The 18,014-nt window shown below is 43.6% G+C and overlaps 1 long non-coding RNA gene across 1 annotated transcript in view; it reads left to right on the top strand.

The window, feature by feature from the left end:
* The window catches only part of LOC141097478 (uncharacterized), a 58,785-nt gene extending 46,573 nt beyond the window's left edge, over nucleotides 1–12,212 (top strand). The window contains exon 3 of the long non-coding RNA XR_012233968.1: nucleotides 11,832–12,212. This is a non-coding gene — a long non-coding RNA (uncharacterized lncRNA). The remainder of the gene's footprint in view (nucleotides 1–11,831) is intronic.
* The last annotated feature ends 5,802 nt before the right edge of the window (nucleotides 12,213–18,014 follow it).

The raw sequence follows: 18,014 nt of genomic DNA, 5'->3' as shown, positions 1-18,014 counted from the left end.
TATATATAAATCAGAACTTCATAAAAAAAAAATTGGCCTGCATTGTGACTTTCTAAGACATGCTTATTTATTTTTGTAGCAAAGAAAATGTGTAAAGGCTTGTTTTTAAGTGGCAAGTGGCACTTATACCATTTTGGAGTACTCGCGATGTTTTCATGACTTTCGCATTTTTGGGGGAAGATACAGTGACTGAAAAATGGCAATTAATGCGTTTAAATGCATTGTTATTTTCAGCATTTAATGATGATTTTAAGTAATTATTTTACATTTTGATTAGACTTATTTTTTTTTCAATTTCTTTATGTTTTAACTAAAAAAAAAGGGTAACAAACTTTTATAATTTGTTTCTTTTTTAAATATTTTGTATTTTTTTTTTGTTTTTAGTCCTCTACAGGACTTGAATTTGTGATTGCTTGTTATATGTACTGCTACGCTACAGATTTGCAGCCGGGCTTTATCGGAGGATCAATGTGGCAGAAATAGGTGCCTTTAGTAAGGATGATTTAAAATTTTAGACTTTTTTTTACTCTTTTTTTGTATTTTTGATTTATTTTTTGTCCTCCTATGGGGCTTGAATATGCTGCTATACTACAGTTTTGTGGCTGGGTTTCATGGAAGGAACAAGATGGCAGCTATGGGGGGCCTTCAGTAGGGCCACAACTACCATAGCAACTAATCACTCCATATTTACATTGTTATTATGATGAGTTGGATTATTGTGATGATAATGTCTTCCCCTTAGAACTCACCAGTTGAACCATAGGTTGATGATGTAGCCTAAAAAAAAAGTCAACAGTTAGACAGAAAAAAAACAGATGAAAAATCTGCAGTGTACTTGACCATTGTGATCAAACCTTTATGTTTATTCCAAAAGCAATAGGGTAGATTTCTGAAACTGAAAGTAAATCTGTCCTTGTAATCCATAGCAACCAATCACAGAGCAGTTTGCATTTTACCAGAGATGTTTCAAAGATGAAAGCTGGGCTCTGATTGGTTGCTATAGGCAACACAGATACTTTTTCCTTCAGTTTTTCTAGATGAGGCCTAGTGTTTTTATGGGACATTTTTCTGAGATTTTGTTTAGGCCGGTTTCACATTTGCGCTTTATAGCGCAGCGACGGCCTGCGCACGGCCGCCGCTAAGCCCCGCCCCCTGCCAGCTCCCTGCCCGCCCCTTCCAGTCATCGCCGCCTTCTAGCGCACATGGGTGCTTGCGATCTGCGCACCCTATCTTTAGCATAGGGTGCGCAGATCGTGCGCTAGCAGGATTTTGCCGTGCACTGCGCACTTTTGAAGGTGCGCCGTGCACGCCAAAATGCAACATGCTGCATTCGGCGCACACGGACGCACCTTCAAAAGTGCGCAGCGCACACCAAAATCCTGCTAGTGCACGGCCAGCGCACGATCTGCGCACCCTATGCTAAAAATAGGGTGCGCAGATCGCAAGCGCCCATGTGCGCTAGAAGGCGGCGATGACTGAAAGGGGCGGGCAGGGAGCCGGCAGGGGGCGGGGCTTAGCGGCGGCCGTGCGCAGGCCGTCGCTGCGCTATAAAGCGCAAATGTGAAACCGGCCTTTGTTGGCGGCAAAAATGCTGCTGTCGGATGTTGATTGTGAAACAATGGGCAAATGTTAAATGCACTGCCACATTTTTTAATCTGAGTGCTGTAAGCAAGACAAATAATCCACAAACACATTTCATGTTTTTTTTTAAGAAAAAAAAAAAGTCTGCAACGGAAGCAGGGCTGTGGAGTCGGAGTCGCGGAGTCGGAGTCGGTGCTCATTTTGGTGGAGTCGGAGTTGGAGTCGGTATAAAATGGACCGACTCCGACTCCTAAAATATATAATAAATTGGGTACAGTAATTCAATGCAGGATATGCTGAATATTTTTTCATAGGAGTTTGGGAAAGTTATGAAATGTCCTATAAATGGCTGTTATATTCCTGATCTAAGGCTACATTCACACACAGCGTTTTTCCTGTGTTTTTTGAGGATACGTTTTTCAGCTGCAAAAGCTGATCAGCTTTTTAAAAAACTGCATCACCTGAAAGGTTTTTGAGCTCATAGATAATGTTTTCAATAGCAAAAGCAGATTAGAAATCTGCTCTATCTATCCATTTATCCATATCTGTCTATCCATATCGTATCTGTACCAAAAAGAATGAAAACCGGGTAGTACACCAATATATATTCTGTTCTATCTAAATATCTTGATTATTGGATCATAAAAATGATTAAATGTCTGAGGTTCACATTGTACTACAATAAATTTTTCATTTAAATATAAGCAATATGTGTGGGAGTCGGAGTCGTGGAGTCGGAGTCTGAGTTGGAGTCGGAGTCGGTGTAAGGGAAATTGAGGAGTCAGAGTCGGAGTCGCAGGTTTGGCTTACCGACTCCACAGCCCTGAACGGAAGTTAAACACAATAGTAAGACTGCCGGGACGGTCAGTAAAGCATTTACGGTACACTTTTTTAGCTACAGTAGTTTGTTTTTTTGTTTTTTTTTACCAAAATCGCAGCAAAACTGTGGTTTTATTGTGGCCACAACATGTGAGCACTTACATCATCTGTACTGGATAAATTGGGAATTCTAGGTGGTACAGGCGGCGGATTTTTGTCACTGTACATATTATAGATCTCCTCCTGTAATATACAATGTCGTCATAAAAAGAAAAATCCAGAAAACTGTAGTTGCCCTTATTTCTCAATTATTTTAATTTGCTCCACTAAGTTCCTAAGTCCCCTTTCACACATCAGTTTTTTGCCATCAGTCACAATCCGTCGTTTTTTGTAAAAAAAAACATCTGGCGACTGATGCTGCTGGATCCGTTTTTTTCTCATAGACATGTATTAGCGACTAATGGCCTCATGTTTCGTCCATCATTCGCCAAATCCGTCGAAAATGTTTTGTCCGGTGGCCAGAATCGACGCACAAAGCAACGTTTTTTGTGTCCGCCGAAAAATCGGACAGCGACGGATCCGTTGCTGTCCGTCGTTTGCTAAAATGAAAGCCTATGGGTGCAGGATCCGTCGTCATCTGTCAAATGACGGATGCAGGTGACGGATCCGTTTTTTTAACTGAGCATGCTCCTGACAGGTTAAAACACAAAAGAAAGAATAGATATATACACATTGAATACATATATATATATATATATATATATATATATATATATATATATATACATAGACACACACGTCATTGTGACATATATATATATATATATTTATAGTGGTTTACAGCGGGGCCGGTAGCATTAGTACCGATCCCTGTTGTAAACTAGTTAACCCCTTGTGATGGATTGCAACAGGGGACCTGACTGAACGGCAGAGAGGTATGGATACTGTTGGGTTTTTTTTTTGTTTTTTTTTTACAGAACAAGGGCTTTTTTTAGATTGGCAGAATAATAAATTTGGCCAAAAACTTTGTGTATTTATTTCATTAAAAACCCTTACTATTTTAGGATTAATAAAGGAGAGGTGTCTTATTGACACCTCTCCATTATTAACCTGGCTTAATGTCACCTTTTAATAGCAAGGTGACATTAACCCATTACTATTATCCCATGAGCCACTGCTAAAGGCCAAGGGAATAGAGAGGCTAAGTGCCAGAAAAGGCGCATCTTATAGGTGCGCCTTTTGGGGGTGGGGTGTGCAAAAACAATGGTCCCTCTCTAGGCTATTAATATCTGCCATCACTCACTGGCTTTCCTTCTCTGGCAGAGAAAATTGCATGGGAGCCCACACAATTTTTTCTGCTATTATAGCCTTAAATTTAACCCCTAGAGTTCCTAATTTTTCCTAACACAAACTACTAAATTGATTAAACACTGATCTATATAGAGTACAGACCAAAAGTTTGGACACACCTTCTCATTCAAAGAAGAAGGCATCAAAACTATGAACTAACACATGTGGAATTATATAATTAACAAAAAAGTGTGAAACAACTCAAAATATGTCTTATATTCTATGTTCTTCAAAGTAGACACCTTTTGATTTGATTACTGCTTTGCACACTCTTGGCATTATCTTGATGAGCTCCAAGAGGTAGACACCTGAAATGGTTTCCACTTCACAGGTGTGCCCTGTCAGGTTAAATAAGTGGGATTTCTTGCCTTATAAATGGGTTTGGGACCATCAGTAAGGGCTATTTGACCAAGAAGGAGAGTGATGGGGTGCTACGCCAGATGACCTGGCCTCCACAGTCACCAGACCTGAACCCAATCGAGATGGTTTGGGGTGAGCTGGACAGCAGAGTAAAGGCAAAAGGGCCAACAAGTGCTAAGCATCTCTGGGAACTCCTTCAAGACTGTTGGAAGACCATTTCCGGTGACTTTTGGTCTGTACTGTAAATCGTTTTGATATGACATGGTTTACTATATGCAAACCATGTGTCATATCATGTCGGGTTCGGGAATGATTTCACAGAAGCCAGCAATTTATTTAGCGGCTATTATGCTATGTAGAACTCTATGAACTTTAAATAAATATATATGTATATATATTGTGAGAATCATGTGGGAATAGTGGATGAGGGCAGGTATATCTCGCCCAGATACCTTTCCTATGTGGCCTAGTCTGGTCAATATCTCACCTGGTTACTAATGAATAATGGGAGGCGGATATAAAAGGATGCCAGGTGGTTGTGTGAGTGTCTCTGCCTGGGGACACTGAGAGCCTGTGAGAGACACACGTGAATGAAAGCAGTGCCCACGGTAACTGTGGTTTGGCTGGACGGGAGAAGCCCGCCAGTTGGTAGTTAGGTTGTACCTTGTTTAGTTAGTGCCGGACAGGCAAGGATTTGTTTTATGTTTTTATTTCCTTTATGCATTGCTTTCACCTTTAATAAACCTGACCCAGTGTCAGTTATACCCGAACCCCGGCTGTGCGCCTGAGTTTCATGCTGAACGCACGTGACCTTTGACCCCTGCAAAGGTGATCCCGGAGTGTTTTATCACATTGTGGTGGAGAACGCGGGCATCACGTTGGAAGCATGAGCATGGAGGATGTGGTGAAAGCGCTGGAACAGTCCACCGCCGTCCAGCAAGAAGCTAATCGGGTGATGATGGCCTAGCTGAAGGAGTTGGTGGACATGACAGCTACCGATCGTTCGCTTCTCCAGCAGGTGGCGCAGCGCCTGGCAAGCTTACCTGAGGTTAACCTGGAAGCCGAGTCGAGAGTGATTCACGTGAGTCGGTACTGGCAGAAGATGACGACCGAAGATGACGTCGAGGCATACCTGACCACGTTTGAACGGACGGTGGTGCGAGAAAAATGGTTGAAGGCACGATGGGCCGGCCTGATTGCCCCGTTTCTTTCCAGTGAGGCCCAAAAGGCTTATTATGACTTAGAACCTGAAGCCGCGCAGGACTTTGACAAACTGAAAGCCGAGATCTTGGCCCGGCTGGGAGTGACGACCGCTGTCCGTGCACAGAGAGTGCATCGATGGACTTATCAGCCGGATAAACCACCGCGGTCACAAATGTTCGACCTGATCCACGTGACGAAGAAGTGGCTACAACCCAAGGTGCTGACAGCGCCAGAGATAATCCAGAGAGTTGTCATGGACAAGTACCTGAGAGCTCTACCGCCAGCCCTGAGGAAGTGGGTAAGCCATGGAAATCCTATGACGGCAGATCAACTAGTGGATCTGGTTGAACGTTACTCCGTGGCGGAAGGACTCCGAGACGACGCTTCCCCACCTCGTTCTTCATCATCTCCACGTGGAACCGGTAAGACTGTTCCAGGGAGTAGGGGAGAAGGAAAAATCCCTAAGACCGTGGGGGAGGAAAACGGGACTGCCCGCACTGCGAGGCCGAGAATAACGAACTATGGTCTAAGCAAGGGGCCCGTTGGGTGTTTCCGCTGACAAGAGATGGGCCACATTGCTGCAAACTGTCCGGTCACTGCTGAACCCATGCAGTGCGACGTCACAAACTCTAAAAACCGCTTGTCTATGGTTGCACGGGTAGTGAGTGTGAATGCCGGTCAAAAGGATGTTGAAAAACACTTGTGTGATTTAACTGTTGATGGCAAAAATGTGGTGGCATTGTTAGACTCAGGAAGTGTGGTGACTCTGGTGAAGGCCAGTCTGGTGTCAGCCCTGACTGGACCATCAGACAAATTTTCTGTAACGTGTGTGCATGGAGACACCTGTTCGTACCACACCACAGTCATGTGCATTACTACTTCCTATGGGTCTGTGCAACATAAAGTGAGACTCGTCCCTGCGTTATTGCATGATGTTATCTTGGGCCGGGACTTTCCCCACTTCTGGCAATTGTGGGAGAATCAGTTGATGCACCAGGGTAATAGTGTACATGGTTCTTCTCCCAGGGAGCGTGTGGGTCCCGAACCCCTGGATGAGGTCCCCTGCAAGACTCAGGGGAAGAGTCTTCTGGAAATGACCTGCAGTTCCTGTTTTCAGTCATGGTGGGTGATACGGAGGAGACCAGGGAAGAGGAGGAGGCCGACAGCCGTCCACCTCCCCGTTTGCCGGATTTGGAAGTTCAGAAAGATGACTTCCAAAACAAGCAAATAAAGGATCCTACCCTTCCTCAGGCTAGGACAAATGTAAAAGTGATAAATGGGGTACCCGTAGATTCTGGCTCTAGGCTGGCATATCCTTACATGGTCCTGGAGAATTATTTACTATATCAGATAGAGAAAAAGGGGGAAGACACGGTGCAACTAATAGTCGTGCCAAAACCCTACCGGCGGCAGGTGCTGGACCTGGCCCACGGACATGTGACGGGAGGTCACCTGGGAGTCCAGAAAACCACCAAAAGGATATTACACTGTTTTGTTTGGCCAGGCATGCATCACGATATTCGTGTATATTGTGAGTCTTGTCCTGACTGCCAAGCCTCTGCGCCTAAGCCCCGGTTCTGTAGCCCTTTGGTACCCCTACCTATTGAGGTCCCGTTTGAGAGGATTGGGATGGATTTAGTTGGGCCCCTTCCACGGTCTGCACGTGGACACCAACATATCCTGGTCATCTTGGATTATGCCACTCGTTACCCGGAGGCCATCCCTTTGCGTAACACGGCCACCAAGACGATTGCCAAGGAACTGGTGCATGTGTTTAGTAGGGTCGATATACCAAAACAGATACTCACCGACCAGGGGACTCCCTTTAAGTCCAGGGTAATGAAGGAGCTCTGCCGGTTGTTACAAATCGAACCGTTACGCACATCCGTGTATCACCCTCAAACAGACGGGTTGGTCGAACGGTTCAATAAAACTCTGAAGCAGATGCTGAGAAAGGCGATAGACAAGGATGGGAAGAACTGGGACTATTTAATTCCGTATTTGCTTTTTGTCATCAGGGAAGTGCCCCAGTCTTCCACGGGATTCTCGCCTTTCGAGTTATTGTACGCCCGACGTCCTCGCGCACTGTTAGACGTCACTAAAGATACCTGGGAGGGTCAGGTCACTCCGTTTAAAACGGTGATAGATCACGTATCCCAAATGCAGGACCGTATTGCGGCTGTTATGCCTATCGTCAAAGAACACATGATGCAGGCTCAAGGAGTCCAAAAAAGAATATATGATAGGGGCACCAAGATCCGTATGTTTGCACCCGGAGATAGGGTGTTGATCCTGGTCCCCACGGTGGACAGTAAGTTCCTAGCACAGTGGCAGGGCCCCTTTGAGATTAAGGAAAGAGTTGGTGAAGTAAACTACAAAGTATACCAGGCAGGTAAACGGAAACCTGAACAGGTTTATCATGTAAATCTGATAAAACCCTGGAAAGATCGGTCTGCCTTGTCAGTGGAGCTGGCCCGTTTCATCTGCTCGCATACCGTACCGGAGGTACGGGTTGCAGAGACTCTCTCGGAGCTGCAAAAGACTGAGGTCAGGCAGTTTCTACTTCACAACCAAAAATTTTTCTCAGAAAAACCCGGGCAGACTACGCTAATGAAACATGACATCGTAACGGAACCTGGTGTCACAGTTCACGTAAAACCCTACCGAATCCCGGAAGCGCGCCGTGAAGCCGTTTCCCGAGAAGTGAAGGCGATGTTAGAGTTAGGTGTCATTGAGGAATCGCACAGTGCTTGGTCCAGACCGATTGTGTTAATTCCTAAACTGGATGGCACCATCCGGTTCTGCAATGACTTCAGGAAACTGAATGCGGCCTCAAAATTTAATGCCTACCCTATGCCCCGGGTCGACGAGTTAATAGATCGGTTAGGAAAAGCCCGGTATATTACGACCTTAGACCTAACAAAGGGGTATTGGCAGATCCCTCTGGCGGAGGTGGCCAGAGAAAAGACGGCATTTGCTACGCCGGAAGGTTTATTTCAGTATGTGTATATGCCGTTTGGACTGCACGGAGCACCGGCGACCTTCCAGAGACTGATGGATCGAGTCCTGAGGCCACATAGGCAGTACGCTTCGGCCTATTTGGATGACATTGTCATTTACAGCTTGGACTGGGAGACTCATCTCCAGAAAGTACAAGCTGTGATTGACGACCTGTGGGAGGCAGGTCTAACCGCGAACCCCAAGAAATGTCACATCGGGCTAGAAGAAGCCCGGTATTTGGGGTATGTAATTGGGAGGGGTATTGTTAAACCCCAGGTCGATAAGATTCAAGCCGTTCAGGACTGGCCGCAACCTGTCAACAAGAAGCAGGTGCAAGCCTTTCTGGGGATCGCCGGCTATTATCGCCGGTTCATACCCAATTTTGCAGCCATCGCTACCCCCCTGACGGATATTACCAAAGGGAAAGACTCCATCATGATTAAATGGAATTTAATATGACAAGTCTCCAAACCATAATTAATTTACTATGGTGGCAAAATTACCACATTTCCACAAAAGGAAACAAAGATCTGGCGAACAATTGCTCCAAGGGGTTTATGGAGCTCCTGGCAATTCAGAATAAGGAATCAATAGATGCACTAGATATGGATATAGAGAATGTTCAAAAGAAATTAAAACAGGAACTATCCGATAGTGAATTACAAGTAATCCATCAAGAAATTGATAATGAATTTCAGAAGTGGGAAAAAGAAATCTGTACTAACAAAACAACGAAGTTTCAGAGAAACACCAATGATAAGCAATCTAATACAATGTATAGGTGGAATCGACGTATACGTCGCTTTAAAAATCCTTCTAGAAAGAGATCCACCTCTGTTACATCATATGCCTCCAGTGAAGAGTCCTCCAAGTCTAGATCAGCTATGAACTCTCACATTGCCAACTTATCTGTGAATAAGGAAGTACAATCGGTTAAACGGAAATTTACACTCCCTAATAAACAAGATAAGAGAGACAAGAAAAATGATTTGGAGGTAATTAATCTGTCTAGACATGTACTTACATCAGCTCAATTAGAGGTTTTGTCAAAGGGTCTTACATTTTCTCCCACTAATTCATATGATTCATTTACAGCCATAAAAGACCTATATTTATTTTCGAGAAAGTTGATTCTCAAGAAGTTATATGCTAAAAGAGATAGTAACCAGCTGCAGACTAATCATATGGAGGAGGAGGCATTGCAGGCCTTAGAAGATTTACTTAATGAACAAGACACGGTACCCAAAGGTATGTTTCCACGATCACTTTACCCTCGTTCCACTAGATTTCCCCCCTTGTCTCTGTGTCCTGCGGTGGACATTTTCACCAAACTAGTTGTGGAGGATTTCAAGCAAATCTCCCACAAACGGAGAAGAGATAATCTCACAGCTTCACAACGAATGGCCGTGTGAGAACTACAACACCTTGATGGTGTAGTTATTAAACCAGCAGACAAGGGGGGAAATATAGTGATTTGGCCGCAGGAGATGTACGAAAAAGAAGCGTTTAGGCAGCTAAGGGACAAAAAGACTTACCTCAAACTTGATCATAGCCCACTAAGAGCCTTCTCAGCAGAATTGGAAATTATTTTGAATGAAGCTTTCGAGAAGGGCGTTATTCCTAGGAAAATTTTCGATGGACTATTGACTAAATTTCCTAAGGTGCCTATGATATATTTTGTACCCAAAATTCATAAGAATTCCTTGGAACCACCAGGGCGTCCTATCGTGTCGGGCATGGGGGGGCTTTGCGAACCAATTTGTAAGTTCATTGACTATTACTTGAAACCATTGGTCGAGGCTTTGCCCTCCTATGCTCGGGACACGATGGATGTCCTGGCTAGAATTGATGGCATGACTCTTGACCATGATATGCTCCTGGTGACTGCAGATATAGAATCATTATACACGTGCATTCGTCACCAGGATGGTCTCGACGCATGTCGCTTCTATCTACATAATAGCAACTATGAGGGTTCACTTTGTGATCTGGTTTTAGAACTACTAGATTTTATATTGACTCACAATTTTTTTGTCTTCAGAGAACGCTTCTATTTGCAGCAGTGCGGCACTGCAATGGGTGCGGCCTGTGCGCCTTCCTTCGCCAACCTCTTCCTGGGTTTTTGGGAGAGGGAGGATTTTGGGGGGGAGGGCGCCCAGGCCGCTGACCATGTGCAGTGCTGGTTTAGATATATAGACGACGTGTTTATGGTGTGGCAGGGTACGGATCAACAATTACACGGTTTTATGGGCAAGTTAAATCAAAATCCCTATAACATCAAATTGACGTATACTTACAGCAAGACCGAGGTGGATTTCTTAGATATTAAGATCTTAGTAGATGAATATCTACAGTTACAGACTGATATATATCGAAAGCCCACCTCGGTAAATTCGCTGCTGCATGCCAGTTCCTGTCACCCGGAGGCCACTGTTAGGGCAATTCCTACAGGACAATTTTTGAGATTAAGAAGAGTATGCTCTTCTGATTTCAGGTTTGAAAACCAGGCCAGAGATCTCAAAAATAGATTTAAGATGCGTGGTTATAGTAACAGGAGTGTAAAACATGGATATCTGAGGGCAAAAAGGAGTCAACGTACGTCTCTTTTGCATTCTACTAATAGGTCAAATAAACAAGCTGAGGAGCAACTTAGATTTATCTCCAAATTTAATGGAGAATGGTCAACTATGAAACAGTGTCTTCAGCGGCACTGGAGCATTTTAAAAACTGATCCATCTTTGACATCACTTTTACCTGAAAGGCCACTTATGACAGCTAGAAGAGGCCTTAATTTGTCAGATGCCCTCGTGCATAGTCACTATGCTCCACGGACACAAAAAATTTTTTTCAATTCAAGGGGTCCACCACAGGGATGTTTTCCCTGTGGGAGCTGTGTGGCTTGCAAAAATATTATGCGAACCAATGCCTTCACTTCAGCTGATGGCTCTCAGCAATTTTCAATAAGACAGTATATTACCTGTACTACAACACAGGTAATATATAATGCCACATGTGGCTGTCAGAAAATTTATATAGGCCTAACTTCTCGCCAACTTCGAACCCGAACAAGGGAACATGTTCGTGACATCATGGCAGCAGCTTCTGTCACAGACCTCTCGACTTTGAAGACTATACCAAAACATTACAAACAATTCCACCAATGTAACCCTAAGTCATTTATGGTTAGGGGTATCCAACACATTCACAGTGGAATACGAGGTGGTGATATACATCGACTATTAGCACAAAAAGAGTGCAGGTGGATTACTACCCTGGGAACAATGTCTCCCCAAGGGCTAAATGAAGCACAGGGATTCGCCTCTTTCCTGTGAATGCTTTGGATTAACCCCCCTTGTTCGCTTCTTTCAATTTAGGCTCTTACTCATTCTTGGTAATGAGTTTTTGTCTACCTTCCACCCCCAATTTTGATTTTATCCATGGCTTTTATTTAAAAAAAATTTTTTGTTGGTTTTTATCTCTTCTTTTGTTGTTCATTGTCTGTATTTTGATTTGTCTAGTGACCAACATCTTCAGCCTCATTTAGGAGCTCCCAGTGATGAACCTTCAGCATGTCCGTACAGTTCCTTCAAGCTCAATATTATCAAGAATTATGGATCAGATGTGAATGAGGCATCACATGAGAGACCATTGAAAACCTATTCGTCTTATCAACTCACATTTCTTGTTCTGACAGGATGTCTTTATCAATAAGTCCTCTTAGTATGATGTATAGTTTTGTTTTTTTTTTTTTTTTTCATACAATTATGACTTGTGGATAAGATATTTAGATCATGGGCCATCTAGGATATATCTATGTTACATAAAATTTATTTGCTGTGACTACTGTATGGACTGTTTTTCAATCTGATAAAGGTTCAATATTTTGTCCTATGCTTGTATATGAATTTCCATTTCGTTGTTTTTCTATAATCAATTGCCTGTTTACTTGTTTCCGTTTTGACGGTTTACTGATGCCTTGTGCGCCTGAGGATGTGTGCATCACTAATGTGTGTGCACACGCATGTGTGGCGCGACAACGTATTTTTACTAAACACTTCCCATAATGTCTCTCCCGCTTGCCACCTCTGCGGCGGTCGTGCCCCCTGGACTTGTATGTGCCGGATCTTCCTAGCGCGTTCCTCCTGTCTCTTGCTTTGCTGCGTCGCTTGGTAACGGCTAGGCGCCGGCCGCCCCACGTGACTCAGCAGCAGAGCTCCAGTGACGCGCAGGTTTATTATTGGTACGGAGATACTCTCCGTCCCACGGCGCTGTTATGCTTCGCCCCACACTGAGGGCGGAAGTGACGTGTATGCACTTTACTGGCAGAATCTGAAAGCGTCACGTCCACTTCCTGCCTATCGGTGACGATGTGTGTGGCTATTATTGGTCTATGGGTCCCTTCCGCCTCTGGGGATTGGCCAGCGTGAGTCAGTTGGGTTAAGTTGGATGCTTATAGGTGGATACACTGATGGTAACTGACGTCACCATTTCACAACGTTTTTTATTGGTAAATTGACAAGCTAGTAGGGTATTTAAATGGGAACTTGGGCATTTTAAAGCCATGCCCCCTGAGGAAGGTTAATACATCGAAACGTACGTCGGGGTTTGCTTTTCCTGCCCTCCCCACTGGACACATGACGGGTAATTATATATTAGTGATGTACTGTCTGTTGACTTAAAATCACTTTATATGTTTTTGCCACATGGCTATATATAACCACTACTCTCCAGTCTCTTAATATACCGCTGCATCTGATGCTCCACCTGTTTCTATTATTATCATTAGGTCTCACTTTCTATATACTACATAGGGGTGAGCTACAGATGCTGAGGTTTTGCATTATGCTCATTACTTTTTTGGACCATGCAGCTTATTGAGACTGTTTTGATTAGTGGCAGTATGTATATATATATATATATATATATATATATATTTTTTTTTGTCCCGCATGTGCCAAGTGAGATGGTAGTGTATGCTACTTTTTAGGGTATTTAGGTCACTTTAAACTATATGTACCTCCTTTACATATTGTCTGCTTACTAATGTACTATATATGTTGTTCTGTTGCTCAATTGACATTTGTCATTTTTTATGACGAATAAAGTTTGGTATTTTTGTAAACTAGCTTAGGCTGGTTTCACATTTGCGTTTTTTTTCGCGGTAATTTAGCGCTAAATAGCGCATGCGTTTTTTTTCCTATACTTTGCATGGGATGCGCTTATGTGCGCATACACATGCGTTTGTACGCGTTTTACCGCGCATGCGTTTTTTTGCGGTATGCGCTCGGGCGCACAAAATGCAACTTGTTGCATTTTTTGTGCGTCCGATTTGCCTCAAAAAAACGCATGCGCGCGCAATGCGTTTTTTTACAGCAAGACACCCATTATAAGTCTATGGTGAGCATATGTGCGCATTGGCATGCTTATGTATGCGTTTTTTTGCACATGCGTTTTTTTTTTTACCATTAGTTTAGACAATGGAATTTAGGGGTTTGGGTAAAGTTAGGGTTAGTTAAGGGGGGTTAGGGTCAGGGTTAGGGTCAGGGTTAGGGTTAAGTATGGTTTGGTTAAGGGTTAGGGTCAGGGTTAGGGTCAGGGTTAGGGTTAAGTATGGTTTGGTTAAGGGTTAGGGTCAGGGTTAGGGTTAAGTATGGTTTGGTTAAGGGTTAGGGTTAGGGTTAAGGTTAGTTAGGGTTTGGGTTAGGGTTAAGTATGGTTTGGTTAAGGGTTAGGGTCAGGGTTAGGGTTAAGTATGGTTTGATTAAGGGTTAGGGTCAGGGTTAGGGTCAGGGTTAGGGTTAAGTATGGTTTGGTTAAGGGTTAGGGTCAGGGTTAGGGTTAAGTATGGTTTGGTTAAGGGTTAGGGTCAGGGTTAGGGTTAGGGTCAGGGTTAAGGTTAGTTAGGGTTTGGGTTAGGGTTAAGTATGGTTTGGTTAAGGGTTAGGGTCAGGGTTAGGGTTAAGTATGGTTTGGTTAAGGGTTAGGGTTAGGGTCAGGGTTAGGGTTAGTAAAGTCATGGTTTGGGTTAGTGTGAGGGGCCACCTAATGTTGGAAAAAACCGCAAACGCGGTAAAAACGCACTAGAAAACGCATACAAACGCATAAAAACGCTGCGTTTTTTTCATGCATGCTCATAAAAATGCTTGAAAAAAACGCAGCAGTTGTATGCTTTTGTATGCGTTTTTCAATGCGTTTTTTTGCGGGAAAAACGTGCTGCAAAAAAAAGCAAGTGTGAAACAGGCCTTAGACTCTATTTTCTCCAGTTTTTTCATTAAATGGAATTTAGTTACTGAAGAAGCCTTCCATAGCCTAAAACGGGCACTTTGCTCTCAGCCCGTACTGGTGACTCCGGACTTCTGCAGTGAGTTTGTGGTACAAACGGATGCCCCTGATACCGGTATCGGGGCCGTACTGTCACAAGTGAGGGATGGAGTGGAACACCCAGTCCTCTATCTCAGCAGGAAGCTGAATAAGCATGAGCAAAAGTATGCAATCGTAGAAAAAGAGTGCCTAGCCATTAAGTGGGCTCTAGAGGCCCTCAAATATTACCTGGTGGGCCGAAAGTTCAGGCTGATCACTGACCATGCCCCTCTCAAGTGGATGCACTTGAACAAGGAACGGAATAGCCGGGTGACCCGGTGGTTCCTTGCCCTGCAGGCCTACACTTTTACGGTGGAGCACCGCCCAGGGGTACAGATGGGAAATGCAGATGCCCTGTCCCGAGTGCACTGTTTGGCGGGTGTCATTGCTCGACCGGAGTGGTCTGAGCAGAAGGGGGGGATATGTGAGAATCATGTGGGAATAGTGGATGAGGGCAGGTATATCTCGCCCAGATACCTTTCCTATGTGGCCTAGTCTGGTCAGTATCGCACCTGGTTACTAATGAATAATGGGAGGCGGATATAAAAGGATGCCAGGTAGTTGTGTGAGTGTCTCAGCCTGGGGACACCGAGAGCCTGTCTGTGTGAGAGACACACGTGAATGAAAGCAGTGCCCATGGTAACTGTGGTTTGGCTGGATGGGAGAAGCCCGCCAGTTGGTAGTTAGGTTGCACCTTGTTTAGTTAGTGCCGGACAGGCAAGGATTTGTTTTATGTTTTTATTTCCTTTATGCATTGCTTTCACCTTTAATAAACCTGACCCAGTGTCCGTTATACCCGAATCCCGGCTGTGCGCCTGAGTTTCATGCTGAACGCACGTGACCTTTGACCCTCGCAAAGGCGATCTCGGAGTGTTTTATCACAAAATATATATATATATATATATATATATATATATATATATATATATATATAGCTATACCAAAAACCTGACCAGCACCTCCTAAGTGTGAATAGGTGGAAGCTGCATTGAACACCTGCAGGTTAACGGGAGGAGTGCAAGTGTCAGAACAGAGGGAGTCACATCTGTTCTGACACTTGCACTCCTCCCGTTAACCTGCAGGTGTTCTCAACCAGTTCTTCTTGCCCATTCAAATTGTAGGCTTGCAGCCCAGGAGAGACATGTTTGTCCATTATAGTAGGTTTTTTTAACCAGAAAGTGGCATATACAGTAGGATATGGAAGGGTTTAGACAGGACCCGTCAGAGAAGTGTCACCTTGCCGCGGTTGACACGCACACATGAATTGGCCAAATCATGCGGTAAGAACCTTCGCTTTTGTAAGTACATCTTGCTGAGGGACAGAGCGTTTGGAAGTTGTTATTTCCATTGACATCATATGTCTTGACATTGACAGGGTGCTGCTGTGCCCTTTTCAGATATATATATATATTGTGTCTCAATGACGTGAATATACTGTGTGTGTGTGTATATATATATATATATATATAATATATATATTCTATGTGTATATATCTATTCTTTTGAATCGAACATGTCAGTGTGATTTCACTGTACAGTGCACTGAAGTGCTGGCTTTTAAAAAATGGATCAGTTGAAAAACGGAAGAAACGGATGGAAAAAATGATGCAATGGATCCGTTTTTTTGCCGGATCCGCTAGCCAACGGATTGTGACTGATGGCAAAAAACTGATGTATGAAAGTACCCTAACCCATCACACAGCCCAGACGCTTCTTCATATAATACTTACAGGGGAAGGGACCACAGCGACCAGATACAATTCCTTCGTGTTAAAGGGGATCTGTAAAATATTCAGGGTTAGTGTATAAAATCTGTAACAGTCCAGCTGTGATAACTGCATCATTATCTAATAGGCTTTTGATTAACATTCAATTTAATACTTACCGAATCTTCACCTATTAGAATAGGGATAGTCCTCAGCTCAGGTGGCTGCACTGGAGCATTTTCCTTTGTCAGACCTGCTGGTACATTACCAGGCATCTGAATAAAATATTAATGACGATGATTTAAACAGGTAAAATATGGTTCTCTCTTTTACATTTCATTGCTCTCCCTCCTCCACCCATTTTGTTTTAATTATATTTTACCCCTTTAAAGCATATGTTCATATTTGAGCATAATTTGGAATTCTACCTAGATAAATCTGAAACATGGCACTGATCCCAGTTACATTCTGTAATAAGCTCCCAGAGCTGCACTTAGTATTCTGCTGGTGCAGTCACTTTGTACATACATTACATTACTGATCCTGAGCTACATCCTGTATTATACTCCAGAGCTGCACTCACTATTCTCCTGGTGCAGTCACTGTGTACATACATTACATTACTGATCCTGAGTTACGTCCTGTATTATACCCCAGAGCTGCCCTCAATATTCTGCTGGTGCAGTCACTCTGTACATACATTACATTACTGATCCTGAGCTACATCCTGTATTATACTCCAGAGCTGCACTCACTATTCTCCTGGTGCAGTCACTGTGTACATACATTACATTACTGATCCTGAGTTACGTCCTGTATTATACCCCAGAGCTGCCCTCAATATTCTGCTGGTGCAGTCACTCTGTACATACATTACATTACTGATCCTGAGCTACATCCTGTATTATACTCCAGAGCTGCACTCACTATTCTGCTGGTGCAGTCACTGTGTACATACATTACATTACTGATCCTGAGTTACGTCCTGTATTATACTCCAGAGCTGCCCTCGATATTTTGCTGGTGCAGTCACTGTGTACATACATTACATTACTGATCCTGAGTTACATCCTGTATTATACTCTAGAGCTGCACTCACTATTCTGCTGGTGCAGACACTGTGGACATACAATACATTACTGATCCTGATTTACATCCTGTATTATACCCCAGAGCTGCGCTCACTATTCTGCTGGTGCAGTCACTGTGTACATACATTACATTACTGATCCTGAGTTACGTCCTGTATTATACTCCAGAGCTGCCCTCAATATTTTGCTGGTGCAGTCACTGTGGACATACAATACATTACTGATCCTGATTTACATCCTGTATTATACTCCAGAGCTGCACTCACTATTCTGCTGGTGCAGTCACTGTGTACATACATTACATTACTGATCCTGAGTTACGTCCTGTATTATACTCCAGAGCTGCCCTCAATATTTTGCTGGTGCAGTCACTGTGGACATACAATACATTACTGATCCTGATTTACATCCTGTATTATACTCCAGAGCTGCACTCACTATCCTGCTGGTGCAGTCACTGTGTACATACTTTACATTACTGATCCTGTATTGATCCTGAGTTACGGTACATCCTATAGTATACCCCAGAGCTGCACGCACTGTT

The sequence above is a fragment of the Dendrobates tinctorius genome, unplaced genomic scaffold, assembly GCF_039654945.1.
Source record: "Dendrobates tinctorius isolate UK_male_01 unplaced genomic scaffold, ASM3965494v1 ptg000009l, whole genome shotgun sequence".
Taxonomy (NCBI): Eukaryota; Metazoa; Chordata; class Amphibia; order Anura; family Dendrobatidae; genus Dendrobates; species Dendrobates tinctorius.
Note: the sequence above shows the minus strand (reverse complement) of the source record. Positions and strands in the feature narration are given on the sequence as shown.